We start from the raw sequence: 12,268 nt of genomic DNA, 5'->3' as shown, positions 1-12,268 counted from the left end.
ACCAGATGGGGTGGGAACCCTGGGAACCCCCCCCCCCCCTCCCCTCCTCCCTTCTAAAAATAGGCCTACAGAACATCATGTTATTAGATTGTAGCTTGTGTAAACTCTACTCCTAGCATCTGGTTGATGTGTAGAAATTAAATCTCTCCTACTCCGGCTCCTGTTTGCTTTCAGATGGCTATCGTATAATGCCCTGAGACGTGCAGCACAGCATTGAATTCTAGTTCCCTTTAATAACATAATAACTTTATCTGCCTTCCCTTTTCTGCTGAAGAGATATTCTGAGGCTAGCTGGGAAGGGCTTTTGTTTCTCAGTGGAGAGAGAACCCAGCTGAGCCAATCAGTCTGCACTCTGCCTTGAGGCAGCACGGCAGCCAGAGATGGAATGAATGAGGATTATAATGACACGGTTCTCAGGATGGGTGAAAGGAGAGCAGCATAGTACTGTGGTTTCATTGAAAGTCCACCAGGTGGCGTTCCAAAACCACACGTTGGGTTGTCAGCAGTGGTGGAAAAAGTACTGAAATATTTTACTTAAGTATCAATATCACAATGTCTGTCCAGTATTTAAAATGTACCTGAGTAAAAGTACAAAAGTATTGGCATCTAAATATACTTATAAGTACCAAAAGTAGTACTCTTTATGCAGAATGCCCTGTTTCACAAGGCATCATATGTATAAAATGTATTCAAATCTTTAAAAAATTGCAGATCTACAAGCTCACAATGCATCGCATCGCGAAGCATTGTGAGCTTTTAGATCGGCTATTTTCAAATTGTCGAAATAGGGCTGAAGTGGTTAATGTATGTTTTGTAATAATAATCTAAATCTATAAAGTAAATAGTAGGCTAACTAAAGTTTTCAAATAATTGTAGTGGAGTAAAAGTACAACATTTGCCTCATGGATGTAGTGGAGTAGAAAAGTATTGCATATTGGAAATACTTCAGTAAAGAAGAAATCTCAAATCTCAAAAGTGTACACAAGTAGGCCCTACAGTACTTGAGTAAATGTACTTACTATGTAGTTACTTTCCACCACTGTTTGTTGCCCAGAATTTGGCTAGCGTTTCCAGCAGTGTTAGGTTATGTTATTTAAGTAGGCAGCTTTGTTGAGTTCAGTAGTCCTCACTCCTCTGTTGACATCATTTGTGTAATTATGCCTATTGGATAAATTAACACACATCATCAACCCTGTTGATCCTTCTATGTATTATAAGTCTGTTCAATAATGCTTTAGATCATCTGTAATACAGCATTTTCTGTGTTACAAATGTAATTTTTTTTCTTACACCAGGTGAAGGACTAATATAGCCAGAATGCATTTAAAGTTATATTGCTATTCTCATTCTGGAAAAGATTGCATGTAGGCTATTACGTGGCTTATTGATTCCATATTGTATGTTCCAGTACAAAGCAATGGATTTTGGTCTTGAATATTAGCTTGAAAATGTAGGCAACAGTTAAGTTTTAGGTTTACCCTCCAGTATCTAAAGTTAAGTTGGCATTATGGGTTATACGTAGGCCTAGTTCTGGTAATGTGACTTTTCTTGATTAGAGATGGGGGAAATGGGTGCACTATGGATCGGCTACATGTAGAGTAGGCCCATCTGTTTGGCAGGAAACAGATTGCATCCTGCAGTGTCCTGTACAGTACAGCTATCATCATCATTACCATGCGAGTCCTCCCTTCGCCGCATACTGTACATGTTTATTAGAGCCTGCGTCAATTCCCAGTAGGGGCCAGTGTGGAATTCGAAGATGAGTTATTGTATTGTGTGTGTGGGTGGGTGGGTGTGAGAGTGCTGTGCATTTGTATGTGTTTAGATTATAGAGCAGGGTTCTTCAACTATTGAAGATTTAAGCGTCTGAAAATACACATTTAAAAAAGTACATTCATTTACACAACACTGATGATAGTGCCGTCAAACAAGTCTATGAAGCTATCTATGAAAACTATGAACATGTTTGTAAAGTGAATGACACCTCCTTTCGACAGTGTTGATTTTAACAGCTAATTTTGATTCAGTTTTAGTCATAGTCTTTTGAATAGAATTCCATTTAGTTTTAGTAATATTTTAGTAATCTGAAATGTTTTACTGTTAGTCTAGTTTTAGTTGACTAAATATCCTAAGATTATAGTCAACTAAATCTATAGTTGCCTTGATGGCGTCGTAATGGCTGATTTTACACTTGGTTGCATGCTGAAAATAGCCGATCTACAAGCTCACAACACGTCGCGCGACGCGTTGTGAGCTTGTAGATCTGCTATTTTCAGAGCGCAATCAAACATAAAATGACTTGTCTTTTTAGTTCTACTGGATCTCTTCTCCACAAGTCCCTCACTAACATTTTAGTCTAGTTTTTATTTGTTGACGAAATTGTCAATATATTTAGCCTTAGTTTTAGTCACCGTAGCTTAGTTTTTATTGAGTTTTTATTTAGTTTTCGTCAGTGAAAAACGGTGGTCGACGAACATTTTTCGTCATAGTTTTAGTCGACGAAATCAACACTGCCTTTTGATGGTAAAATTACATTTACCTCCCCTTGTGGTCTCCTGACAGATGTTTTTTCAGGGCAAATTTGAAAGAAACCAGTGATTCTCATTATTCAATGGATGGTGTCAGGGCATTCCACATTTTGGTGGCAGAGTAGTAGAATGAGAATTTGACCATGTTTGTTCTAAATTTGGGTGATACCAAGTCATGGTCGCTCTAGTGTTGTGGCTGTGGGTCATTAACTTTTTTTGAAGTAGTTAGACAGCTATGACTAGCTTAAATACCAAACCCATTGATATTTGCTTAACCCTGTCTTCTACCCTGAGCCATCCCAAACTACTAAAGTGTGTTGGAATTAGGTGGGTCATGGGCTTAAGTCAGAGAAGTAGCCGTATCAGTTTGTTTTGGGACATTGGAGAACCAAGAGGTGCAAGCATAATCAAAATGACAATGGGCCCGATTCACTAAGAAATTTACGACCATATTTTGATCTTACCGGCATTTAAGACAATTTTCTTCATGCAAAATATTGTCTTAAATGCCGGTAAGATCAAAATATGGTCTCACATTTCTTAGTGAATCGGGGCCATTGAATCCAGCTAGAGAGCACTTTTGTTGACAAATGAGGAAATCCTCCCCAAAAATCTTGTTTCTTTGGTTGACTTTCTAGATCACGTTTGAATCAAAACAAACTGGCTGGTGAAAAAATGGAATCAAAAGTTTTGATTCAATTTTTTCACCAGTCAGTTTGTTGTCAAGAATACAGCCCAAATAGGTAACCTCTTCTTTGCTTGAGATTACTATATCGTCAACCCTGACCTTGCATACTAAGGGTATGTTTGGACCCAAAAATAACAGATTCTGTTTCACCAAGGTGTAATGACAGTTTGTTATTGGAAAGCCATGTGCGGATTTTGAGTTGAACTGAGGGTTTTCTCAACTTGCATTGTCTTCGCCTGAGACCAGGAGTGCTGATTCATCAGCGAACAAGAACAAATTGCAGTTACAGCTAGCTGCTTACATGTCGTTAATGTATAGAAGGAACAGTAACGGCCTAGTATGTTTCCTTGGGGAACCCCACAGTTCACTGGGAGGGACGGGGACTAGGTTCCATCAACCACTTGTTCTCTTCCCTCAATCTTACAGATCAGTTATTTTTTGCCTATATTTGGGCTTATCGGGTTTGTTTATGATTATGTCTGAGTCATATAGTGAGATGCCTATATATGGGCATACCAGCTTTGTTTATGGTTATGTATGAGTCATAGTGATGTGCCCTCTCAGTAGACCAATTTTAATATAGGATAGAATTTCAAAATTGTGAAAACGAGGCAGATCCATTGCCCCACTCAAACCTTTTATAAAAAAAAATCTACATGCAAATGAAAGTGCTGAAAACAAAGGTAAGTGGAACAAACATGCACGAGCGCGCGTACGTGCGCACATACTGTACGCACACACACACACGCGCACGCACACGCACACGCACACACACACACACACACACACACACACACACACACACACACACACACACACACACACACACACACACACAGGTATTGTGATGGACTGACATAGGGCTATTTGACTATTTTATAACATTTTAGTATATCAGCACAAAAAAGAATACAGCACAACAACAACACTCAACCAGGACAATAAAATATAAAAATACACCATACACAGAGGGAGCATGTTCTAAATATGAGAATACAAAACACAAGGAGCAGTGATGTGACTGCCTGACAGAACCACCATCCAATGAAAAAAGACACGTATTTCTTCTGTATCCAATCAAAAGAGACCTGGTTGGCAGCTATCAGCTAGCCGAGGGCAGCGTCTACATCCCATTGACCGGAGGGACGCGAAGTCATGCGATTGGCTCGCTAGTCGTCAGTCTAACCGCTGGGAGTTTCATCATAATTTTACATACACGTTGTTTGGGCGGGGAAGTATATTACATTAAAGGACGACTTCACCCATTTTCAACCTATCTTCATATAATTGGTCCTCCTCACTATGATAATATATGGTACCATTTTCATCTACCCGTGTGTCTCAGAGCAGGAGGGCAGGCACTGGCAGGGCAGTGTGGACAGTTCAGAAACCCACCCACCAGTGACATCATCGATGGCGAATCCAAGCTATTACAAACTGCAGGCTTTCTATTACTGGAAAGTTAGTATGCTATTATGGAAGCTATTATTCTCACGTTAGTAATAATAATAATAACAAAAATGTGAAATCTTTTTTTTTTTTAAACCTGAACTGTCTACAGCCCTCCTATCCAGACAGACTGAGGAGATTTTTTTTTATAACAATTTTATCATGAGCATTAGTGAGGACCAATTATATGAAGATAGGTTGAAAATAGGTGAAGATAGCTGGATAAAAAGTTACATTTTAAATATCCCACATAGAGAGAAAAGTCCATCTCTTGTCTAAACAAACAGTAAAGTAACCTTTATCAATGTAGTACTAGACTAGTCGTAGCTGCATGATTCACTCAATTTGACATAAAAAACGTTGTCCCCTCGTGTCAACTCAACGTTCGGTTACCTGGCAACCAACTAGCCAATCACAGCGTCGTCATCGTCCACCCGGGCTATGGGAAGTCGGTTTTCTCTCCCTAGCCGAGCCGAGCTCCAGTCCCATAGACCCAGGCCATGTCATGCTTTGATTTTGGATTGCTGCTGCTGGCTGCTGCTATTCCTTCCAACAGGGCATACTGACTGTGACTGTATGATTCCAGCTAGGCCAGCCTAGCCACCACAAGTTACACACATAGACACACACACACAGCGACTTCTTTCTTCATCCTTTTGTCTGTTTATTTACACGTTTTACCATATGGTACCAACCTCGAAACGCAGAAGTAAGAGAAGGTGGCGGCTGCATGCGGACCAGACAACAGCAATCAGGTAAGACAAGAGACAGTGGTGGGAAAAGGCAGGGTATATATGGATGGATGTGTCTGTGCTAACGTAGGCTAGCTGTGCTAACCACACACTATAACCCAGGTCTCCTAGTATAGCCTTATGCCAACATGGCCAGCATTCATCTATAACCAGCTGGTTAGATGTGTTAACCACCGCTATGCTGCACACATAGTTGCGATTGTGGTTGGTTTAGTCACCGCCACAGTGTCATTGTTGACACAGTGACAATGGATTCTATATCGGATGGATCAAGGACTATACTAGCGTTAGTTTATCCTTTATGCATTTTTCACCCCAATTTTTAACATTGAGTTAGCCTGCTGTCAAGCTTATGTTATTGTATTTTTAGGCTACTAACTGAAGGCAAGATCACTCTGCTTTATAACGCACGACCCCCTGGAAATGTTGGGTTTCCATTCGATCCATTCGATTCCACACGTTTACTTGAAATCCTCTCTGGTAACGTAACTGGGTTAGATGATGATAAACTGGGAAAACGCCTTGCAGCTGTATATAAGAGGAATCAATCACTACCGCTCACCCCTCTCCATCCCCCTGGATTTTGATTTTAACACTGATTATTGGATTTTAGATTTGGGAGAGTGTGAAGGGTTGTGTGTCTGACTGTCTGTGCCAGATTATAATATCAGATATGACCATGACCTAATGTTATCTGCATTGTGGAAAGTACTGCATTAATTCTGAACAGCTTATTTGTGGTTGAGCCTATTGTATGTTATTCATCATCACACAACAGGTTATCACCTGGCTGCCTGGTTACTGACAGTGTTGTGGTGATGATGCATCGGAATGGGCCTACTCACTCACTAGACACTCACATTTTCTTGTTAAACCAGCATCATGATGATGTCAATAATATAAGTTGAGAAATAATATGCTAATCTGTCTCTCAGTTATATTTGGTGTATCTAGTGTCTAGTGCGGGGGTCTTCATTTCAACAGGGGGTCCTCAGAGTTACCACAGGGGGGGGGGGGCAAATCTTTATTTGATAGGATATTTATTTTACATTAACTACTTGAACCCTAGCATCCCTATTCTGAGGAGAACTTTAGTAAAAAATAGCAGATCTACAAGCTCGCAACGCCTCGCGCTGCGAGGCGTTGTGAGCTTGTAGATCGGCTGTTTTCGGCATGGTGTGGAGGGAAAAAAGAGCAGACCAAGTAGCCTTCAGAGAGTGAAAGGTCAAGTTTACTTAAGTATTGATGGTTTAAGTGGTTAAATGTCTGAAAATACACATTAACGTGAATCCATAGCACTTATGATAGTGCTGTCAAACAAGGCTATGAAAAAGTTGAATCTGCAACACAATTATGTACAATATGTGTAGTGGGGGTCCCTGCTTCATCTCTCTCTCAGTCAGGGGGTCCTTGGGCTGAAAAATGTTGAAGACCCCTGGTCTAGTGCATACTACACTCCTGTCATTGGTTTGATTTAGGTTAGTGTGCCTTATCGGGCCAGTGGCTGACTTTCCAGAACCAAAGCCAGACTAAATGGCATGTGTTACTGTTATTAGCGTATTATGTGATAAGGTAGGCAGTGTATTTTTTGGCTCTCTTGGTACTTAGGCCTACACCTTTTCCATCTATTACAAATCCATTCAAACTAACAGATTCATATTTTAGTAAAAGGAAAGCAGACTCGTTTTCTCGCTCCCTTTCACATGGTTTATAGGTTCAACAGCTCAAGTAAGAGACTACAGTTAAGTTGAGTGAACCATGTCTATTACCATCATCACAATAACATAGTGCTCGGAAATAGACATTGTGCCATGCCAAGTTATTGAATATGTTATCAACTCCATCTACAGCACAAGAATGATGTTACTGAGAAGGCTAAAGGGTGTTATTAATCCCAACGGTATTTAGTATTTCACCAGAGAGACGATCATTAATTTACAGATTTGTTGGGTTGTTGGATGTGTAATTGAGTCAGCAGGGTGTAGTAGTAGTAGTGTACACTTTGGAAAGTAGGGGGCAGTTGCAGCTGGTGAATAATGTTTCTGTAATTATTGTCACACTGACAGGCCTCTTCACAGTCTCTCATTAAGGTTAAAGGGAAGGAGGGGGTCTGTATTTTGTCCGCACCGTGCGTAGCAGGGAGGAAAATAGTCATAGTTTGCCAGAAGGAAGAGGGTGGAGAGAGTCATCATGAGTGGTAATTCTTTAAAGGCTAACACTAAATTGCCGCACTCCGCGTAGGAACGTTTATAAGACTTCTCTTTCGGAGAAGGAACATTTTACCCTTTTGTCTTCCCCTTTGCATTTGCCATGTCCTGAGCTCTTCTTCAGTACAGAACTGCCTTTCAGAACAGGCTCCCTGCTCCAGTTTAGTCTCCTCACCACCCAGCTGGGTGCATATGTTGACATTGCAGTGACGTGGCCTTATTTACTTCATCTGTCTCTCCTTCATATGCTCCGATCTGCTCAGAGAGCTACTGTGCTCAAATATCCTAGCAGTAGCTTTTAATCGTTATACATATTTTGATACAACAATCCTAATGGCTAGGATTTCTATGGCACAGACAGGGTCAGCTCTTTCGGTAAGAACTTGTCCTTGCCTTATCCTGAACGCCAGGCAGTGGTTTGCCAGTGGCCTCCAGCAACCAAATCTGGCCCTACAACCTAAAGGAAAATACCAGCTGTGCAGTTTTCATGATACGTAGCTATAGAACTAATGCGGCTAAAAAACCTCCCTGGTCAAATAGAAAATTCTGCAGTCTAGCCTAGGCTTGACTTGGCTTTTAGGCTTGTATTGTGGCTTTAGGTTTTCATTGATATTGAGAAATAGGGGAAAAGGTATTTGCCTGCAGTTCATATCTCTTTTCTTTATTGCAAAAGCTCACTTTCATTTCTTCTTTTTCTTCTTTTACGACATGATTTTCCTGTTTGCATGGTTTTACTATGATCATGCAAGCATGAAGCCATGTTTGAGCAGTCAATAACAGAGATTGACTTGGACCCTAACCAAGGTCAGTTGTCGCAAAAAGAACTTGGCTAAGGCACAGGGAAGTAGCCCGGACTTCTACTGTGGTAGATGTGGTGATTGATGTACATTTTTTACCTTTTCAGCTACAGCATTAGCAAAAATGTCACGCAGACAAAATCCTCTTGAATTGGAGCCTGGAGGCCAGTGCACCTGAAATCATTCCAATAGTCTGTCATTAGCAGTCATCTGCTGATTCATGGTTAGGCCATATCATTAGATACTGTGCACTTAATGATGTTTGGGGTGTCAACATTTGTCCAATGTCCTATAATTAGTCAATAGGCCTGCAGTCGAGGCTATGTGGTTGAGATATGAGCAATGTGATCTTCATCTTAGTTCCTTATTCTAGGAGGGAAGTGGTCTGCAGTCTAATTTTTTGCCTGTCAGTGTGTCATGGTATGAGGTTCTGTTTTATTGGGTAGCCTATCTGACCAATGCTGCCGTTATGAATGACGTTATGAAGACGAGATGCTAAATGTGTGATCCTATCACACAAACACCCGCTTTGATACAAACTACCTGAAGCATTCTTTCCCCCACTTTGAATTCATTCAAGTCTACCTTTCTCAAGCTCTTAGAATGATATGTTTAATGCTGTACAGTACACTATCATATGTGCATTGTGCACACCTTTTAAATGTACATTTTGTAGCACTTATTATTATTTTGGGCTCAGTTATTTTGGGAACAAAATTCTTCCATTCTTTGCATTTCATTTATATCCTGCCAGCAGTCTTAACTAGGGATGAGGATCATCCCTCCCAATTCATTGTTGTTATTGATAGTGACATAATTTTTGATACTGATTACATATAAGTCTATATCGATACTATCGATATTATTTACTGGAAAGAAGAGACAACAATACATGTATTGTATTGCTTTTTATTAATTAACTTAAATTAATGAAGTTACACATATTTTGGCTTATCATTACACAACTCATTGCTAGGCCCCAGCTGAATGGTTAGGTTCTGGGAATCAGAAGGGCCCTGGTTGGCCCCCTGGCCCTGGTGTGTCAAAGTGTCCCTGAGCAGGACACTTAACCCCTAACTGCTCCCGGGGCGCTGTATTAATAGCCCACCTAACAGCTAGGATGGGTTAAGTGCGGAGGACTAATTTCACGTATGTGCATTGTGCACTGCAAACACTGGTGTTGTTGGGTAATATCTGTATATTCTGTACTCTGGAGTTAAGTACAGAGGTTGCAGATCCGATTATGTCATTGCTAGACAATGCTGAGATGCCACACGTTGTTAGCTTGTAGATATGTTCTTTAACTTGCATAGCTGTTCTTTTTGGCGCGTGACACTGTCATACCCGATGCACAACGTTGAGGTGCTTTAGTGCTTTGTGTTTCCCCCTTTAAAAACGTATAACATAAATTGTGTTTAGCTTATTTCTCCTTAACTTTTACTTTTGCTTTGGTCAATAGCCAAGCATTGACCACTTTGCACGTTCAGCCATCCTGGTTACTTGTTTTAGCAGTGGTTGGCAGGAAGTTCAACTGAATTAGAAAACTTTTAGACAATTAGACAATCGACATGTTTGTTTGTGCACCAGTTATTTGATTATTTTGAATTACATGACATAGTCTCTCGAGTAGTGCTGCTGGGCAATATATTGATTTTACATACATTTCATCTGGGATTTTTGATACTGTAATACCTTCGTGATATGGCATTTTACTGGTTTTAAACCTTATTTTATACTTTTAGAAACTGCCAATATACAAATAGCCGATCTACAAGTGTAGAAGAGAGGCTTTAATTGTCCGAGCTGCTCCAGTGTGTTCTCTTCTACAACTGCTGTTGTCCTGCTCCTGTGACGCACCGGGCTTGCCTCGTTTGGCTGTGTGTAGATCTCCTATTCTAGTGTTTTGAGCCATTTTTGAAAATGATAAAGAAAATATATATTATTGTTGCAATATATTATCATCACAATATCCATCATCCATATTGAGGTATTTGCTAAAAAATATTGTGATATTAGATTTTTCAGCCCGGGCCTACTCTCAAGAGTCAAGTTCATGTTAAGACCTGCTAGTCTCGATATCGGTAGGTTTTGAGAACTTCAGAACTGGATCTTTATAGAACCAGGCTTCTTATCCTGTCTTAACCTTTAAAGTTTGTCCAAATGTAATAATTTAACTTGTAATAAATAATAATAACGTAATACTGCTATATAATAGTGATAATATATAATATATGCTTGGCCAATCGTGCAGCCCCTTTAACCATGGTCATAATTCTGCTTGGTTCTACTACACAGTAGTAGGTTGAATCCTGGGCCTAGTTAATGGAACGCAACAGTCATAATTATTTTTCTATGTTTCTTGGACTAAATGACATCAAAGAGCAGTTGTTGTGGAACTGATGACCTGTGGGCTGACTCTGGCCCCTTTATGGTTTAATGGTTCACCCTCCCCACTAGCTAGGCTAATTCCACTAATAAGCATCAGTGCTGGTAATGGTCTAGATTTATCATGCGGATACCTCTGTTAAACTTCCACGATGAACTTTTATGCATTATTTGTTTTTGGTGGAAATAATATTTTATTTCATTCTTTTGATCTTTGTTAAAGCAACTTGGAACTTTGGTCGAAATTTGTGTTGCAGTAGGCCTATAGCTAATTTTGCATGAGTCCAAGTACTGTCAGTCTGTTGCTTCTGTGCTCTGTTATCTCTTATTGTGCGGGGAAACAGGTGTCCAAATCACACTTTTAGCACATACTTTAAACTAACGTAACATAATGTACGGCTGCCTGTCGCTGTTAAGAATTTTTCACCTGCGGGTGTCTAAGTGGGTCAACACCGCTGCTTGCGGTACCACCACCTGTACGTAAAGTGCCTTTATTTAGGCCAACCTTCTGTTATAAAAGTGTTAAATGAATGTCATGTGATGAAGCCATCTCCCAGCACTTTCACGTTCATGCATCACACTTGTCACATTCATGTACCACTCTGAAAAGTCTGATTGTTTTCAACTTAAATGACTGGCCATACCAGGGCTCTAGACCAACCTTTTTCCCCTCCGTCCTAGAACCGTCCCAAAATACAATTTGAATGTAAACCGTACTTTATTATTATTATTTTAATTAATTATTAGATTAGATGTCCTTCCACAAGGGAAAATCGTTTTGCTCTGGCATGCATTCCAGACAAGACAATCCATAAATATACACCAAAAAACACCCAGCAAAGTACATAAATTCTATAAAAGGGTATGCCTATTTCCTAATTCTAAATTTAAAAGGGTCTTTAAAAGAAAGCAATGTCATCTCCACACTATGGAACGCCCATAATGTGTTTGTGTATGCTTTCATGTGTGTGTGCATGTATGCATGTCCATGGAAGCTATTAGCACACAGAGTCCAGCTCATCCAGGCGCCTGCCTTCGTGCGTGTGCGTGTGTGCACGCATATTCATGGGGGGCATTAAGCAAGCAAGTCCAGTTATACTAGGTGAGATGGATCAGGTATTGGGGGGGTTTGTATTAAATTGATTAGTCATTTGGTGAAATATGCTTGGGCAAGCTTTTCTATTTTCACATTGTGATTCACGGCACTAAAAATAACTGATTGCCATATTACCTGAAGCTCTGATTGCCAGGGGGCAGAAGGGGGGGGGGGGGGTGGGTGTCATATAGACAAGATTTACCATGCTCGAGTGTTGGCTTAATTACAGCGATGACTGTGGAAGGCATCACGTATGTTATACCGATGTATTGTATCCAACCGCTCAGGATGTGCTCAGGACATTTTCGCAGCACAGCGGACCTCCGTGGAATGGATAAAACGTGAAACTATACAAATTTGGTGCTA

The 12,268-nt window shown here is 40.3% G+C and overlaps 2 protein-coding genes across 2 annotated transcripts in view; one reads left to right on the top strand and one right to left on the bottom strand.

Annotated features, from left to right (window-relative positions):
- Positions 1-12,268, bottom strand: part of gyg1b (glycogenin 1b) — a 439,315-nt gene that overhangs the window by 340,544 nt on the left and 86,503 nt on the right. The gene's annotated exons all lie outside the window — the stretch shown is intronic.
- Positions 5,174-12,268, top strand: part of nck1b (NCK adaptor protein 1b) — a 44,475-nt gene continuing 37,380 nt past the window's right edge. Inside the window, exon 1 of the mRNA XM_080418022.1 lies at positions 5,174-5,420. The gene's annotated coding sequence lies outside the window, so the exon portion shown is untranslated. The remainder of the gene's footprint in view (positions 5,421-12,268) is intronic.

This window comes from Gymnoscopelus braueri, assembly GCF_963280865.1.
Source record: "Gymnoscopelus braueri genome assembly, chromosome: 21".
Taxonomy (NCBI): Eukaryota; Metazoa; Chordata; class Actinopteri; order Myctophiformes; family Myctophidae; genus Gymnoscopelus; species Gymnoscopelus braueri.
This window is presented reverse-complemented; position numbering and strand designations above follow the sequence as displayed.